Source organism: Melitaea cinxia, chromosome 22 (assembly GCF_905220565.1).
Source record: "Melitaea cinxia chromosome 22, ilMelCinx1.1, whole genome shotgun sequence".
In the NCBI taxonomy this organism is placed as follows: Eukaryota; Metazoa; Arthropoda; class Insecta; order Lepidoptera; family Nymphalidae; genus Melitaea; species Melitaea cinxia.
In genome coordinates this window covers 9959999-9978615 of record NC_059415.1, presented here as the reverse complement: position 1 = coordinate 9978615, position 18617 = coordinate 9959999, and positions in this window count along the sequence as shown.

Genomic DNA, 18617 nt, shown 5'->3' with positions numbered 1-18617 from the left:
CACATTACGTCACAGTGTCGTTACTGCTCGCGACGGACACGATACATCCTGTCGCTTTGTCAAATTGTGTGTCACAGACACTTTCGCGTCTGAGTGTCTGTTTAAAAGCTTAAAGCATGTACTTGTAATGCATTCAATGGATTGTTTTGTCAGTTCACCTATTGCAGTCCACTGCTGGACATAGGCCTCCCCAAGTTCACGCCAGACATCCTGGTTTTCCGCAATTTAAGATGAGAATTGTTTTATGTTCAAATTCGACTTTGACTAGTCCATTGGCGCAGTTTTCTGCGCCGGGTGTTGTAGGTTCGATTTCCACCCCGACTCTGGGTATAATATATATATGCTTACTTTAGGAGGAGATGACCGTGTCTGTATGTTGTAAATATTTATTTATTTATTTACTTTGCTTGTATTTGCAGGGCTAACTTTATTTTGTGAAATTTCGTGTCATGTTAATGGTAAACGAAAAAATTGTTAAGATATGAAACTTTTGGAGAAAAGTCTTAGCAGTACTATGTTATGTATGGAATCCAAACTGCGATGCAATGTCATGGTGGATTATATATAATGCCTTAATACGAAACAAAGGCTTTGCGCAGCTGTGTAGGGCTTAACTGTCCGTTATGGCACATTAATAAATACAGTGAACTTACGTACATTTAATCAAAGTTAAGATTTTGTTAAAATATTTTGGTGGTTTTACCAATAATACTAATAAAAAATAAAACATAACTATTGTTACGCGTTTACCCGAGGTAATCATTCCATCGTGTAGTGATGCTAGAATTTGTCGTAACACTGACATTAGTGAATCCTGCTCAGAACAGATTTTCCATTTTTACAAATATTTATTTCTTATCTGTGTGCGTATCCTAGTAGAGACAATAATCATCGGAGAGCATGTAAAGCAGAAAGTCTCAGTTTGTACTGTACAAAATAATAATAATAGTCATTATCTTAGTAAGATAATTGAACGCCAACGCGTAGTAGAGCTGTGGATTAATCTGTGCAAAAAACAGGCATAATTGATGTCTGGTAGCGACGTACTTATAAATCTAAATTATCATACAAATATCAAATTTAATTAAATATTTATATCAATATATACATAATACACGATCTAAATATAAACACGTATAGTAAGGTATAATAATATCATTTAATTTGCATTCCGCTTCCTTGAATTTCATACCCGTCGACGATCGCTTATTGCCGATGCATATTTTACAAGCTCTGCTTCTAGGATATATTGAATATACCTTACTATTAGAGAAACTATTAAAGACGATTTGTTTGTTCTGTTCGATATTTTTTTTATAAATTGTGTTTTTCTTATAATTTGTGCGCAAATATATAGCTAATTTACGAGATTAATATTTTTATACAACGAGGATTAAACATAATTTCCATTCAATTCATGATTAGTAGTTAAATACGGATGCAACACCAGATTACAAAACGTTGTTGACCATATCCCTGCTGTCAGCTACTTTTCTTTGGATATGAGTATAAAGGTCTGGTTTTCTTATTATCATTGAAACACATTGAATACAAAATGAACACATATGTAATTTAAGGATTAACAATGTTTCTATTGACTATATTCTAAAAAGAATATACAAGAAAAAATGAAAATGAAAAAATCGTAAGTACGGATTAATTAAAGATTGAATGAGAAAAACTTTAACCACTTTCAATACTTTCATTTTGAAATTCGTTTGAGCTTCAAAGTTTATTTCAAGAAAATTTCAAAGTCAGATCTAGGATTGAAACCATTAATTTTTCAGGAATCATAAAACCTCAACGCGTAATGAACTCCGTTGTGTAATAATAATAGATGTTATGAAGTCTGTAAAGCTTAATGAAGGTTCTATTATTTACTTAGACCTTTTAGATTTTTAATTATGTTTATACAATAGAACATTTATGAATTGATAAAATTATTTTAAAAATGTTAGCAATCTGAGAACATACCTTTCTTATATTTAATATGGCGTATAAATAAAAAGATGTTATTACACATACATAGACACACACTAAAAAAAGCTACCAGTCTTTCAATTATGGCTTTTAAGAGAACAATAAATATTTTTATCGTGATGCATTGTGGATGAAAATTTCTTACACAAAAAGTGACAAATGTTTCAGCTAACGCCTTTGCGTACATATGTATATATGTATTTGTAAGGATGTTGATATCTTATCTCTTTGTAGAATCTTCTTTTCATGTCATCAGACTTCTTTATAATTTGACATGTGAGATTTAAAAAAAGTATAAGCTACGTTTATAATATTTTTTTTTTTTTTTTTTTTATAAATAAAGTTATATCCACAGGCTTAAAGTGCCCATGCTTTTGTTATTCCGATTTTTAGTTTTATTACTGATCGTTTATTTGTTACACTACTGCAGCTTACATTAAGAGACCTAATTATTCTGTCTTAGTATCCCTAATGCAGACGTGAGTCCACCGACCAAAATTATGCTAAACTTAATTGATATCTTACATGCAAAAAGTCATAGAATTATATTGCGCCTTACTTTAATTATTGTTGTCACTATTATAATAATTATTATTATCTATGTTTATATATACACTTACTTGCTATCTATAATATATGTACACTTATTGTCTAGTTAACGTATATGTACACTTATGGCCTACTTGGCCTACTTACAATATACACTTAACCTATGTTATTATTAGTAATTTTTTTTTTTTTTTTTTTTAACTTACTCCTAATTTTTTTCCTTACATTAATTTACAATTTGTTCCTACAAATAAGGTGTGCTACAATTTTAACATTTCGAGCACACCCTCAATGACGGCGGCATCCCTGTGGTGAATCGCCACCCTGAGGCTGTGCTCGAGGATGTCTTTTTCAGAAGTTTCCGCTGCCTTCGCCACAAAGCGACCAATTGCGTCGTCACGGTCGTCGGTGTAATAGACACAGGTGTTGGTGTGCCTAGTCACCGCGACTACAGCGTGCGAGACGCTGTCGTGAATCTTGAGCCTCCTTGTCTTCGTCTGGAGGACAACGACGTCCATCCATGAGGCGCAGGGCCAGACCATAGGTCTGTCATGTCACCTCATGGATGGTTAAGACGCGCGATCCCTCACCGGACCCGTATCCCGGTCAGTCAGCAATCTCTTCTCCTCTTGCGTAAAGACCAGGTACAAGGTCCGGTCCCTTCCTACAGGAATGCGCGCGCCCGTGAGGCTCTCCACTCGCAAAGATCGGATCTTTGTGCTTGAGCTGTACACGGTCTTGTAAACCTCACTGATGGCAAAGGCAACGTCTTTGGGGTTACGATGCGTGCATGACAACCCACATGAGATGGTTGTTAACAGGGTTGGTCTGCGGTATCGCATTTCGAACAGGTTGTCCCTGTCGATGTACGGCAGCTGATTTATATCTCCAATGAGGACTACCTTCTCTGCTCCCGATAGTCGGGCGGCCATTACTATGGCTCCGAAATGGTTCATGAGGGCTTCGTCCACCGTTAGGCGTTTGATTTTTGAGCCCTCACGGAAACCATTTACCAGCACGGATGCCATAGTGCGCACCTTTTGCTTGGCCTTGTTGCCATAGCGGTGCGCCAGTTTTTCCTTTAGGTCTTTGGCCGCCTCGACTGTGGTCGTAATCACGACCTCCGTGTCCTCATCGAAGTCCCTGACTATGCGAGTTGTCTTACCGCATCCCGGTACACCGTTTATCCACTCCAGCGATGGTAGCCCCCAGGTCACGGACGGTAAACCGGCTTCCCGGTCGCCCGAGATGGTTTTCGCCATCCGCAGCATCCGGTCCCCCAGCATTACTTTCGTGCATCTGGCCACTACCACCACCGGGTCCCCTTCAGGTGTGTCGAAGGTTTGAGACTCCTCGTCACTCCCCTCAGACTCGACCGCGCTCACGAAACCTGCTGTGATGTTATATGCAGCCATATACCTACCCGACATCTTGCCCTTGAGTATTTGTCGGGTTTTGCTGTTGTATATGGCTGCTTCGGCTTCCTCGAGTTCCACCTCCAGTAGCCTTTGGTGATCGTACTGGTAGGCCTGCATGATCTTTTTGCAGGTGGCCAGGCTTACCTCGCGGTTTGCCTTTATTATGGCCAGGAACTCGATTAGGGCGTTCTCCGCATGTTGAAACGGTGTGGACGCAGGTCGAAGTCTTGGTGGTTCTACTTGTCCCATATCGGCCCTAGTTCGAGCGGCGAGTGACGCCTCCGGGTGCCTCGGACTGTCGTCTTTGGTGAACCCGCTCAGCGCCCCCGATAGTCGCTCTCCCTGTCCAGCCTTTTTGGGAGAGGGGTGATGCGGGAGCTTACCTTGTTTCGGGGAGATGGTTGCCTGGATAAAGGTCGCCAATGACATCGAGCTCGGCTTAGACTCAGGTGCGGCCCTTGCTTTGCGTTGTTCAACCTTCTGGCTTTCGATCTTTTGTTGTAGGCGCTCCGAGCCACTAGGTGCAGGTTCGCTGACAGTCGGCAATGCAGGGGATGAAGGTGTTTTGGATTTCGGTCTTAAGTAACCAAGATCCTCCCCCCTGTCTTCGTAAACAATGACCTCACTGTTCTTAGAAGCCATTAGGCAACCGTACCTATCCGATACGTTGCCTCTATCATAACCGACTCTCATCGAATCGACACTGATTCTTCCGGGGATTCCCCCGGGGATCTCGCCCAAGCGCTGTAGCCACAAGCTGGACTGCGCGAAGGCGGACGTCTCTCCCCATTCGAAAAGTGCGATCTCTTTGTTTTTCAACCGCAATAAACGATAGGTCGGGTCGCCCTCCTCCTCTTGCGCTAGCGCTGTGATTTTTGTGTGCTTTATGCTTGTCTTTTGGGTGCTACCGTTTATCAGTAAGGCGAGCCCCGGCGAAATCGCCAGCTGATTGCGTTCTTCAGAGCGACAGAAGCTTACCCCCATCCTCTCCGTTTCGCTGTCCATGAATAGAGCCACGCATCTGGTCCTAATACCAACTTCTCCACTTCCGTTCACTTCACTGGGCGAGGATTGTGTCATCCTGCTCTGAGTCGGTTGCGGAGGTGCGTTTTGGTTGGCTCTATTCCTGAACAGGTTCTGCAGTGAGGAAGACATGGTCCTAGTTATTTGGCCCAGAAGGGTGCGGCCAGGAGACATCCGCGGAGCTGTGATGTTGTCCCGCTGAGTTACTTGTTGGACACGGTTTTGTTCTATTTGTGTTTGTGTGTTGTGTGTCTGAGTGTGTGTTGTAAGAACGACGGTGTTGGCATTCTGCGTAGGTGTTAAAGCCAGTGGTGGAGAAAGCGTGCTGTTCCTCTTTGCGGCTGTATTGACGGCCTTTCTCGCGAATGTGAGGAAGGACGTTCTGCTAGTCTCGCTCTCCAGGATGGTATGGAGCGATGGCTGGTCTAATTTAATCTGGAGTTTGAGTTCCAGATCCAGCCTTTCCTTACTGAACTTCGGGCAGCTCAGTATAATATGCAGAACTGTCTCCTCACACTTCGGGTCGCAGACGCACGAAGGACTGTCAGTGATGTGGAATCTATGAAGATACGCCGCAAATCCTCCGTGGCCGGTCAGAATTTGTGTGTCGACAGATGTTGGTGCCGATTTCCTTACCAGTCTGCGAGCGGTCTTTACATCCGGTAAGAAAATTTTCGTGACCGAGCCAGTCTCCGAAGAATTGTATCTGTCTTGCCACACCCTGGCAGACGCTTCCCGTATCCGCTTTTTGACATACGAGAGTGGTACTCTGTCGTAGTCAGGTGCCGTCTTTTTCGTTAAAGCCGCCCTTTTGGCTAGTTCGTCCGCTCTCTCATTGCCCGGTGTTCCAACATGGGCCCTCAACCAAAAGAACCGTACTGTCTTATTCTCCTCCCGGAGCTGTCTGATTTGACTCTTCATTTCCACGGCCAGAGGGTGAGTTACTGAGGGGCTCCTCATCAGATCTAAAGATGACCTCGAGTCGCTCAAGATGTTGATGGGGCGTGACTTTGAGGTTTTTGCCATTTCCACTGCTCTGAAGAGTGCGTACATCTCGGATTGAAAGACAGTGTTGTGCGGCTCTAACCGGAAAGTGGAGTATCTTACTTCCCTGTCTTGATCCCAGCATGTGAGGGCGGCTCCTACTTTACCCTCTATTTTGCTTCCGTCGGTAAAGATGAGAGGTCCGACGATGCTGTGTTCCTCAAGGACTTCGGGGTTCAGACTCTCTAAGCGCTCGTACTCTGTTGCCATGAGTAGAGAAGGGTGGGGGTTTTGCATTGGTCCCACCCTGCGCTCCAGTCCTCTCCCCGGTGGAAGAAGGTCCGTGCTGTAACCTTTTTTTGTCTCAAAAAGTAAGGCCGCCTCTCGAACGCGAAGGTCTAACGGGAGTAAGCCTGTGAGGACTAGTGCCGATGTAAGCGACACCGTTCTGTACGCCCTGCACATTTTCAGTGCAAATCCTCTCTGCAGGGAGTTTAGTTGCTTTCGTATCGTTAACTTCTCTACTGCAGAGGTCCATACGCTCGCTGCGTACAGAACGATGGGCTCTATTACCGCCACATATATGGTCCGTACGATCTCTCCATTCAGACCCCAAGTCACTCTCGCCGCGCGCGCAAGCTGTTTATAAATGTCCGCAGCTTTTTTGCATACGGCGGATACGTGCGCGTTGAAAGTGAGCTTCGAGTCCAAAATGAGCCCCAGCAGTTTTATTTGATCTACAAGCCTCAGTCGGGTGCCGGACATATGGATTATGGGGGTATCGTATTTCAGCTTTTTAGTGAGCACCATCGCGTTGGTCTTATGCGCGGCGAAGCTCAGTTTGTTATGTATACCCCACTCTTGTACGGCAGCTAAGGTGGTTTCGGCTGAGGTCTGTAGGTTGCCGGATTTTTGGCTGGAGAAGACGAGGACCACGTCGTCCGCAAAGGCCTGGCAATACACTCCCATATCGCTGATCTTTCTCAGCAGCGAATCCAGTATGAGGTTCCAAAAGGTTGGCCCGCCAATGAATCCTTGGACGCAACCCTTCGTGGTCTCCTTCTCACTGGTCGCTCTGGCGTAGTTAACAATGACCTTTCGATCCTGGAGGTATGAGGCGACCATAGTAAATAAGTTTCTCGGGCAATGCTTGTCCACCAGCTGTTTTTTGAGAGCCGGCCACCATGCATTATCGAAAGCGCCCTCTATGTCAAGCGATACCAGAAGTACTATCTTCTTAGAGTCCATTTCCTGCCTGATATGCTTGACGAGATCGTAGAGGGCGTCTTCCGTTCCCCTCTGTGGCATGAATCCGTACTGGCTTCGGTGCAGCGTAGGGAAGAGCCTCCACTGAAGTCTACCTACCATCATTTTCTCAACTGTCTTTCCTAGGATCGACAGGAGTCCGATAGGTCTATAGGACTTCGGGTGAGTATAGTCCTCTTTGGCTGGTTTGCGGAGGATGCATACGTGGGCGACCTTCCACTGCTTGGGGAAGTAGGATAGCGATAGGCATTTGTTCGCCAAAGCTAGGAATAACTCCCTGTCGCAGTTTATTGCCGCCGCGCATATATCCGACGTCAACCCGTCTGGGCCTGGAGCTTTTTTGGGATTTTGGCTCAAAAGAACCTGTTCCAGCTCCGCGGCCGTAAATGGCGGGTCGTCGTCGGACAGATCTTCTAACTCCGCGGGAGTTTTGCTTTCTACGGCTTTTCGGATCTGTTTGTGATAGATGGTCTCGGTGTCTACAGAGTCGTCTGGGTAGAACGTTTTGGCCAGAAGTTTTGCCGACTGTTCTGGTGACAGCGTTTCGCCGGATTCGTTTCTTAGCAGTACGTCCTCGTGCCTACGAGAGGTCTTTCTGATAACTCTGTAGATACCGTCCCATACGCTTTCACGGTCCTGTGCCGTACAGAACTCCTTCCAGCTCCGAGTGGCTGCTTCGTCTGCTGCCTTTTTGTATTTCTCCTTGGCCCGTACGTACTCTTCGATGACGCCAGGCCTTCTGCAGGGTGCAGCGTTTCTTATGCGACGTTTGGCTCTTAATTGCTCCCTTTTCAGGGAGTCTAGCTCAGACGACCACCAGGGTGGTCGAGGGTCGCCTTTCCACGGTTTTATCCTCGGAATGGTCCTCTCACATGTGCGGTGAATAATCGTGACATATTTTGCGATCATTCCCTCCAGCTCATCCTTGTTCGAGACTTTATGGACGGCACTCAGAGTGACGCTTTCTTCTGCGAGGCTGGATGTTAGGGTCGCGGTGAAATCGGTCCATCTCGCTTTTTTAGTGTTGTATCTGCGCGTCGAGATTGGGACCAATGGTTTTAAGTGCCCCTCAGTGCGCAGACTAAACGTTATGGCGTTGTGATCAGATTTCGTTCCACTTGCCAGGTTTCCAGTCTCGCGAGAAGTGACTGACTGGTTAGGGTCAAGTCCACGCAGCTCGAGTATAACCTGTCTCCTCTGTATGTCTCGAACGTGGGTACATCCCCATTGTTATGAATGTGGAGGTCCATTTCAGTGATGAATCCGTGGAGTTGTGCTCCTCGCTGGTCTTCGGAGCTGCTGCCCCACCAGTGACTCCAGGCGTTGACGTCACCGGCCACTATGTGATGGTGTGTGGGAAACTTCGCGGTAGCCGTTCTCACCTGTTTGAGATATGGTTCTATATCTTGGTCCCTTGGTTCGAAGTAGACGGACAGTATGCCAAGCTCGAGTCGGCCGGCCTTTACGAAGACGGCGGCCACGTTCTCGGTGACAATTTGGGGATCATGAATGACTTCCACGTTGTCACCGAACACGATAATCGCCGCCTTTACTGGTTTCTGGCGGCCCAGGGTGCACTGAATGATCTTCGTGCCTGGGTATTGCCTCATTTCGCCTGTTCTACCGGTATACGGTTCTTGTACTAGGGCGAAAGAGATCCCCTTTTTCTGGGCCACCTGAAGTAGTTCACTAGTTGCCAACTTTGAGCGCTGCAGGTTTGCTTGTATAAAGCGCAAAGCGCATCCTGCACCGTCCGCCTCTTTGTTAGGGACCAAAACTTTGGCTCCCGGGTCGCCCTTAGCAATATTGCACCCGTGATCTCGCTATATTATCCCATTTTATTCGTTCTGGGCACTCCGCGCTGTATGCAGTGTGTCCCAGGTCATGACCAGATCTTTTGGCTCTGAGACAGTTTATACACTGGGGCAGGTCACTCTTCGCTTTCGAGGGGCAGTTCCCTCCCGTGTGTTCACCAGCGCAGTAGTTGCAGGCGTCTTTGTCCTGTTTGCAGAGTGCTTTGGTATGTCCGAATCCAAGGCACCTCATGCACTGGATGAGGGGGGACTGATCCTCGACTGCGCATCTACCGAATCCTATATATATCTTGCCCCTGTCTATAAACTTTTTCCAGAGTACCGGGGAAAGCTCGATCACAGGGTGGCACTCGTGGGGGTTTCGGGCGCGCTTCCTAAACCGCACCTTCATTTTAAGTGCCTTCTCGTCTACTCCTTCAAGGATGTGGCCATTTTGGGCCTTGATGAGGTCTACTATCTCCTCGTTGGTGTAACTTGAAAGCACTCCCCGCACGCAAACCAGGGGGTCCTGGTTTGTGGGCTCCCGCACCGTCAAGTCTGCGTTCTTTTGGACTTGACCCCTTATTTTGACCATATCCTCTTTTGAGGCGCACCTCACTACAATTTTTTGGTCGCGAGCTTTCCGGACCCTTTCCATCCTTGCCCCGGACTTCGTTAGGTCCAGCGAGTCTTTGATTTTGTTTAGTACTTGCTCGCCAGTTTCCTGCGGGTTCCGGGACGAGATGATGAGAGTGTGGTTGGGTCTTTGCTCCGCACTCTCTTGTTTGGGTCGAGCTGCGACCTGGGCGTAGGTAGTCGGCGCCCGAGGAGCCAGTTTGGTGACGCCTTCTTTAATTGTATTGAGGGTCTCTTTGACTTCCCGAACCGCCATCTCTGTCTCCAGTGACGGTTTCTTTGGGGAGGTCGTGATCTTGTTCGAGTCCCTCAAGGTGCGCACCTCCGAGGACATGATCTCCATTTTTTCGTTAAGTGTTTCGAATAAAGGGGTCAGGTCCAGTTCTGGGTGTGTTTGGGGACTGGATAGTTGAATGTTGGTTATTTTTGTTTGGTGTAGAATTTCTTCAATTTGGTTTTTCCACACCGTGTCCATATTTGATAGTGGGCGGCTTTCGTCATCCAAAGCCAACGGAATGTTGTCTATTTTCGCGGTGAGGAGGGTTCTGGTCTCTGCTAAGTCACCCTTGAGCTTCTCTAGAAAGCTTGAGATCGAACCTATCTTTTTCCCCACCGCCTCTAGCGCCTCCTGAGATACGAAGTTGGTCTGTGGGGGCACTTCACTGCCGGCCTTAGTCAACGAAATTGCCTTCCAGATCTCATTTTGTTTCTCCTGGAGCTCCACTTGTATCTCCCGGAGTTCGCGTATCTGATGAAAGGGCTCAACCGTCTCGTAGCCCAGCCAGGAACGCACGGCTCGAGTCTCCCTTAATGACTCTGCAACGTCTGTCTGCACTGTTTGTATCCCCGAGAGGAGCGTCTTTTTCATTTCTGTGAGCTCCTTTGTATGGGCTCTTTCAACCCTCACTAGCTCTTGGGAGTGACGGGCGCGCTCCTTCTCGAGGGCACATTTATGCCGATTTCGTGAGTCCGAGAGCGACAGGACCGTTTCATACAACCCCTGAAGGCTCTCGTAGACGGTGATCTTTAACTCCCGTGGTGATCTTTAACTAACGTTTATAATATTAAGTGTGTATGAATGAAATGCATGCAAAGCTCAAAGCAAGTTTCTGATAAAGCAGGTACGTATGTGCTGATGTATATTATGTCTATAGACATAATTTACGAAGCACTAGCAAATATTAATATTATCTTCGAACATATTTGTGCTTGTGAGCCGTGTCTGTTATTTGATCATACACATATGTAAGTATTATTTATTTATAAATGCATTGCCAGTACTCCTAGTATTTAACTTTGAATAATAAGCCAGATTGATATGTTTGGGATTTCGAAACTTTCATCGGCGTGTTTTAACCCATAATCAATGAGAAACATTCGTAAAGTAATACTTGATAAAATAATTACTAATTTCGTGTAGTATTAAACCACGAGTGTTGCAGATCTAAACTAGAGACTACCCTTTGCAGCAGAATGGGGAAACTTTTGAAAGCACTATGATAATTTATTTTTATTGTTGGGGGGCTAATTATTTCGCTTCAAAGTGTAATTTGCTTTGTACAGTATATCATATTTGCCGTTTAATTTTAAAGATAAATTAGCGTATGTTATAATTAAACAAGGTGATATTTATCTATAAAAGTCCGTAGTCAAGCTTGTATATGGTAATTTTTGGTAACTACAAACATAATGATTTTTAATCGTTCAAATGTCTCCTGTCTGTCTGTCCTCCCGTGACCATGGTTGCTGTAAAGTATCCGAAACGTCGGGAATCAAAAGTTAATAATAAACCGCGATAAAATCCGAAAAAAGTGTTTCATTAAATTCTTTCAGCGTTAGATAGCCCATTTATTGAAGATGGCTATAGAGCTATATTATATTATACTATTAGTAACTCTTTTTTCGTAAATTAACGTGGGTGAAACCGCGGTGCACATCTAGTAAAACATATTAATGTGACATTTAGTTTCAAGTGACTTTGGACATGTGAAATTTGTATTAAGAAGTTTGAATTTCCTTCCTTCGCTTGAAAAGAAATTAACCTTTACATACAAATCATGTATTTGTTTAATTTGTAAAAATTAAATTAAAATTTACCAACCATTTCGTACGTACGTTCGTCGTCGTAGTACTGTGTGGCTACGGTACTAAAGAATATAGCCACCCCCTCTCTTCCCGTGGGTGTCGTAAAAGGCGACTAAGGGATAACACAGTTCCGCTAACACCTTGGAACTTAAAAAGCCGGCCGGTGGCGGGATAACCATCCAACTACTGGCTTTTAAATACACAGGCCGAAGATGGGCAGCAGCGTCTTCGGTGCGACAAAGCCAGTACTGTGGTCACCAACCCGCCTGCCCAGCGTGGTGACTATGCGCAAAACACATGAGTTCACGTTATTTTTGGCGTATACTTGTGGAGGCCTATGTCCAGCAGTGGACTGTATAGGCTGTAATAATGATGATGATAATGAACCATTTCGTAGAACTAAATTCTTAAAGTGAAAATAATTGAACTATTCCGTTTCAATCATTTTTAGACAAGTAACCGTAAAGATACATTATGATACTTTGAGATAGCGAAATCCTCCAACAATTATACCGCTATTTGTCCTTCCGTCTCGTAGATGATACAAAGAAGCATCGAATAAAAGTGATCAAACAAAATGCGGCTACGAATTACTGACAACAAAGGTCCGGCCGTTGGCTATTTGCACCATTACCCCGATAGTAGCAGCGGATGTAGGGCGAGTATATGGATATAACTTTGGAAGGACATAGTTAGCTATTTTTTTATATTTTATATATTTCTTTTTTTGAAATCAATGTTATGCCTTAAACTTTGATGATATAGGTTAGATATATACTCGTATATACCAACTTAAGATAATAATGTTTACGCATAGTATACGCACAATTTGAAGACCTGACAAGTTGACAGAATAGGTTACATTCTAAAACCTTTTTGTTTTTATTAAAATACAAGTAAAATGTAATTAAAATTATATTGCAATTTGTCATTAGTATTTACGTATTATTTTAAAGCATATACTTCTTATTATATATTACAAAAAATTAAAATTAATCTAATATATGCCTTATTTTAGCCTGTAGCTCGTTTTAGAGGCCAAACGTTTGTCAGTTACAAAAATTTAGTACTAAAATAATACTTGTATAAAAAAAAATCACAAATGACGATTTCAAATTAGCCTCTATTTACCAAGTTCTTGTGTCTTCCGAACAAAGACGGAGAAAAAATAAAAAGTGATGGACTAACAAAAATGCGGGTGGTCACAAGTAACTCCAGACAAAGTATCTGCCGCCGGTTATTTGCCCCATTACCCTTATAGTGAGGGACGCGCTAGACTTAATGCCTGTGAATTGTTACTGAGCGTACAATAATATAGCACGAGGGGATAAAGTAGTCTTCGCAGTGTGGGTATTTAGATGTGTTTTAAAACTGTACGTGTACATATAATTATAGTAAACATAAGCATATTTTGTATCTGTGTTGTGTTTATTTGTATTAGATTCTAGTAAAGTGCGTTTGCAGTTGATTGCATTTTACATTTTTATTGGTCTCGTATTTGTAAAGTTTATATCGAGAGATGTTAATTACGACAAGATTTAACAAGATGACCTAAAGAATTTAAATTATTGTACCATAAAACTTTAGTCACTAAAATAAAAGCTTATCTAGGTTTAGATATTTAACAATAAAATATTTAATTAATGTTTATTATTTTTTTAATAGAACTACTTCACGATTAACTCTACATTTTTTATTTGAAATAGTTATCATCCTACAAACATTAGGACCACATTTATATTTTTATTGTATGTATAAAGACTTTTGTACATAACTAGAAATTAATACTACTACTTACTAAAAAGTTATACCATTAATCCAAAAATAACGACATGCATTCGACGAACGAACGACTTACGCACATTCGTCAAAGTATTATTTAAAAAAAATACAGTTTTAGAAAGATAAATTCAAATTTAATGAAAGGGATTAATTATAATTAACTAATTGAACACAAAATATATTTAAAAGGTATTTAATTTTATTTATTTAACACTTTATTGCACATCTGAAATTACATTAGAAAGATAATAATGTCATAACTTAAAGAAGCGTATAGCCTTCCTTATCACAAATAGTGATCTCTTACAGACAACCTCCAAAAAAGGGGGAAAAAAGAAACAATAAAGTATAAAAATTATTTATTTAAACTACATATTACATAGGTACTTTAAAAAAAACATGGTCATCCTACAACTGTCGTGGTACATCCGTCAACCTTTATCAAAAGATGTCCGAAGACAAACTACGTCTTTGTAAGAACGTTCAAGGGCTTCAGATAAATGTAATACGATTTTCAACCCTTACTTATTTATAAGCCAAAAAAATTTACTTTGAGTTTCCTGTCGGTTCATATCCATCAATCACGTACTCATCGTTTTGAAGAAAACAGTTTTGTCCGTAGTTTTGTTATCTAAAAGTGTAATAACTTTTTTTTATATTCACGATACATTAAATTGACGTGCTTAAGTCAGGAAAAGGCGAACCTTTATACATCAACGTACCATTTTTAAATTATAAAATAATGAGTTTGCTGTCAACCCAAAACTCTGTACTCGAACTTTAACATTCCGTAGCGTATAATCATTTGCGTTCGCTGTTCTAACTGTGACATTAACATAAATGCAACAAAACATTGAGACCAAACAATGCGTGCCACCGATGGCACGCGAGCCATTTATTTGCCATCCCTAGCCTAGGTCATTAAAATTGGACACAATTTTTTCATTACTTTTACTCACTATTTCTATTTTAGATTGATTATAAAATGAAACTTCTCAATTTTTCACAAACATAAGATTTCAATATTATAAAAATATTAAATGAAATTGAAAATTTTATTGCACATCAGAACAATTTTTCCTCAGTTCTGTTAATCTAAACTAACTCTCATTTTAATTATTTTGTTCTATATATAAAGGTAGTTTCGGTGACACGAATTCGAGACAGCGGTTAAGCAATAAATATTTATAAAGTTTAGTTGAGACATGCAACCAATCTGATAGAGTTGTGCTGCAGATTCCATTTTATGAAGTCTTTTATACCCTTATTTTACTAAAATTATCAGAAGTGTTTTTAATGTATATTGATGTCACTTTTAATCGGTTATCATAAATGCTAAAACAATTTTTAACGGCAAGTTTTAGAGTTTACTTGGCGAGTCGCGATTTTAGTAATCGCTTACCATCGGGTGAGCTGTACGATTGTTTGCCGACCTAGTCATAAAAAAAAATACATACATACATACATACTTTCTGCTCCGGGGGTTGTGGATTCGATTCCCACCTTGAGTCTAGATGTAATTACATACATATATATTATTTATAAGTATGTGTATCATAAAAACTATGTAGCTAAATCAGTCGGCTGTTACCAATATAACAAGCATAAGTTGCTTACCTTAGGAACAGAGGACCGCGTGTGTACGTAATAGATATTAATTTATTTATCATGAAATATTACCTTATAAGTTTGTAACGCGTGGCACAAAAGCGTTATTTACCGACATAAATATAGTCTTTAACATGAACCTGTTGTAGACTCGGAAGAGGAGCTCCTTTAAATCCTTTAAATTACAATTAATTTAGTCCTAAGCGCTTGATATTCTAAATCTGTTTATTTCGAATTTCCAACGTCTTGTATATAGTTCCTTTTGTTACTTTCTTTGTAGAACTTATTCATTTTAACTCATTATTAAACCTCCGTTTGAAGTTTCGAGGCTTTACTAAAAGAAAATAATATGAAACACGTGTAAAAAATAATTGCTTTTGTTGTTGGCATTGCTCGTTTTTCTTTGATTTCTACATTATTGATATTGATATACTTACGTAAGACTTTAGCTACCTTTTCAACAATTGATTTTTAACAAATATTATAGTACGAGTTATTTGATGCATATTTCATATTATATCGACAACAGTTTAGGACTTCATCACTTCAATCTGTAATATGCCACTACTAGGCATAGGCCTCTTTCCACGTGTAGGAGAAGAATTCTTCTCCTAGATTTAATATGTATTACATATTGTTTATTCGCTTCAACCTGCAATATCCCACTGTTGGGCTCTTTCCCCCTGTAGGAGAAGGATCAGAGCTTAATTCACCAGGCTGCTCTAATGTAGGTTGGCGGATATATTCTCTACTATGAGTAATATCTGCCAACGGTTTGATCCCGGTTAGCCTCGCACATCATCTGAGGCAACCGGGGATCCGGGACGTTTCGCTGCCAGGATGCAGAAGGCGGTGTTACTTGACTCGGCTAGGATTGTCCGCCGTTTTCTCAACCTACAGCCCTGACCCCCGGACGTTTGATCTCCCTACACTTATATTTATATATGTAAGTATAAGTAAATTTACTATATTACTTATATAAGTATTTATTATGGTATATTTATCTATTATATATTAAGCGAGTGGAGTGACATCCAGTAAAATGATAATAATAAACATCTACACAATACAAACACGGTCGTCTGTTCCTAAAGTAAGCAACTTTTAATGCTTGTGTTATAGATAAGAGCCGACTGGTATAGCTGCATTTTTTTTTCGATAAACTTATAAATAACACATATATAAATTGATAAATAATTCAGTACACAAATAAAATGGTTATTTTGGAAGTTTAATACTTATGAATCGATTTTCGTATAAGACCTCCGTTTTGAAAAAAATATGAGGAGTAAAATGTACTGAACGAATAACTCGTTACGTTTCTTGTAACGCCATCTATCGATGTCGTTATAAGTTATGTAACGTTGATGGCGTTATTTGATTCGTTTATTTACTATTTGATATGGTATTAATGTTTTTCTTAGACTAGTAAGCCTTTTTTAGCCTATTTAGATGGTCGATCTGAAGGAATAAACTCCAGATGTGCGTCGGTGCTGACATTCACACTTTTTTTATTAATATTGCGTTTTTTAACTACCACAACAAACACAAACATCGAATGTGATTCGTATGTTTGGATATAAAGTAGTAAAATTATTACCATAACAGACTTAGCCAGCTCCCGCACCGCTGACTACCCCTTCGACCTCTGAGCGAACAATTTTGTTACGTAATACGTAACAAATATTACCAGACATTCCAGAACAGGCAAATTTGAGACACCAGCATTTTCGTAAATACTCATTTAAATCAATTAATTGACTTCGAGGGTGCCTAAATAGAGCGAAGACCTGTCACTACGTGCTATGATGCGCAACAGCTGGTATACCAATGTTGTGTTTCACTAGTTAATAGATGGCGCCACTAAATAACAATGACGAGGAAAATATATTATTGTGAATGTTCTAGCATAAGACAGATGTACGTAAATTACTAACAATTTTATATTAGTCGAATTTTAAATTTTAGGTTGTTTTTAATACGACTTTGCGATCCTCAAAATTGTATTAAGGTCGTAATCGACCGCATTAATAATAATTAATAATAATAATAATAATAACATTTATTTCAGGACTAGCCCATATAGTGTTAGTAACAATGTTTCTTATAACCTAGTGTTAGTACAGAAAATTTAAAATAATCAATATCCTCCATATCTTCCCCACTCTACAAGTAGGTACGTGACGTTGGGAAATCATTTATACTGTTGACGCACCATTGAAAATCATTAAAAAATTACTACCGAATGACTAAATTATGAAGAGAACGAGACTTTACTTGAAGTAATTACCTAAAAATATACAAAACACAACACCCACAAACACACACATATACACACACAGAAACATACATGAATAAAATTTTTTTTTGTTTTTCTCTTGTAATTGACTTATGATAATGTTAAGTTTTAATTTTTCTTAGTATGGATATGAAAGAGTGGAATATCTTGACACAGGTAAAATACTTACCTAAAAGGTTGTCTAAAAAACAGTTTCATACTATGTAAACTTTTTTCTAAATATTTCTTTATTATTATTTATTAATCTTAATTAATAAATCGTTTATATCAAAAAGCGTGAACAAAAGAAAAGTTGCTTTGAAGTTGTAAGGTGTAGATGAAAACTCGGTAACTATAATTCCGTTATACCGCAATCCAAGGAACAATCAAGTTTCGCAGAATATCTAATTATCCACTTAAATAACAACTGCGAACAAAACTTCATCGCGCCGTAATTGAATGAGTTTAAGGGTTGCGAACTCGAAACTTATTTTATTATATATTAAATATATTATATTAATGTGTATATAGGAAATGTGATGTGGATAATTAGTTAGTCGAAGTTTACGAACGAGTTTTCAGAAACTTGTAGTTAATTTATTTCGTGTTGGTTAGAGAACATAATGAGATCTATTGCGTATAGTAAATAAAATAATATTTATGACATAAACTCGTATATGGCACTAATAAAGAAGTAACACAGGTTGGCCTTGTTATATTATACATTAACTTCGTGGTTTTAACTGCATTTGCAATTGTTGACCTGCTTCTATCACGCAAGCTAACATTTTTTTTTGTGTTTTTCAATATTTGTATAGACAACTTGAACTTAACTATATTGCAAAGCTATGTCTAAAAATCTCACAATTTTCACCTTTACAATTTAAGTGTTTACCTCCTTTAATTTTAATTAGTTACTAAATCAGCTATTATAGTATTAGAAATGTCTGCCTATGATATGTGTCATATGGTATAGTTCTGAGACGGATAATCAACACTGTTTAATTTTTAGTAGTGACTAAATCGATTATGATATTACGAATTCTGTTTGTCATAGATTCAAAGATGATGAGACATGAGAAGGAAGGAAAAACAGATAGACAGTGGAGTTCCAGTAACAGAATTCAATTGGTAACATTTCTAAATAGAATACTGAAAAAAATATATACAGAGTTGCGTATCGAGATTTTTCAATCTTATTTTCTTATTAATTTT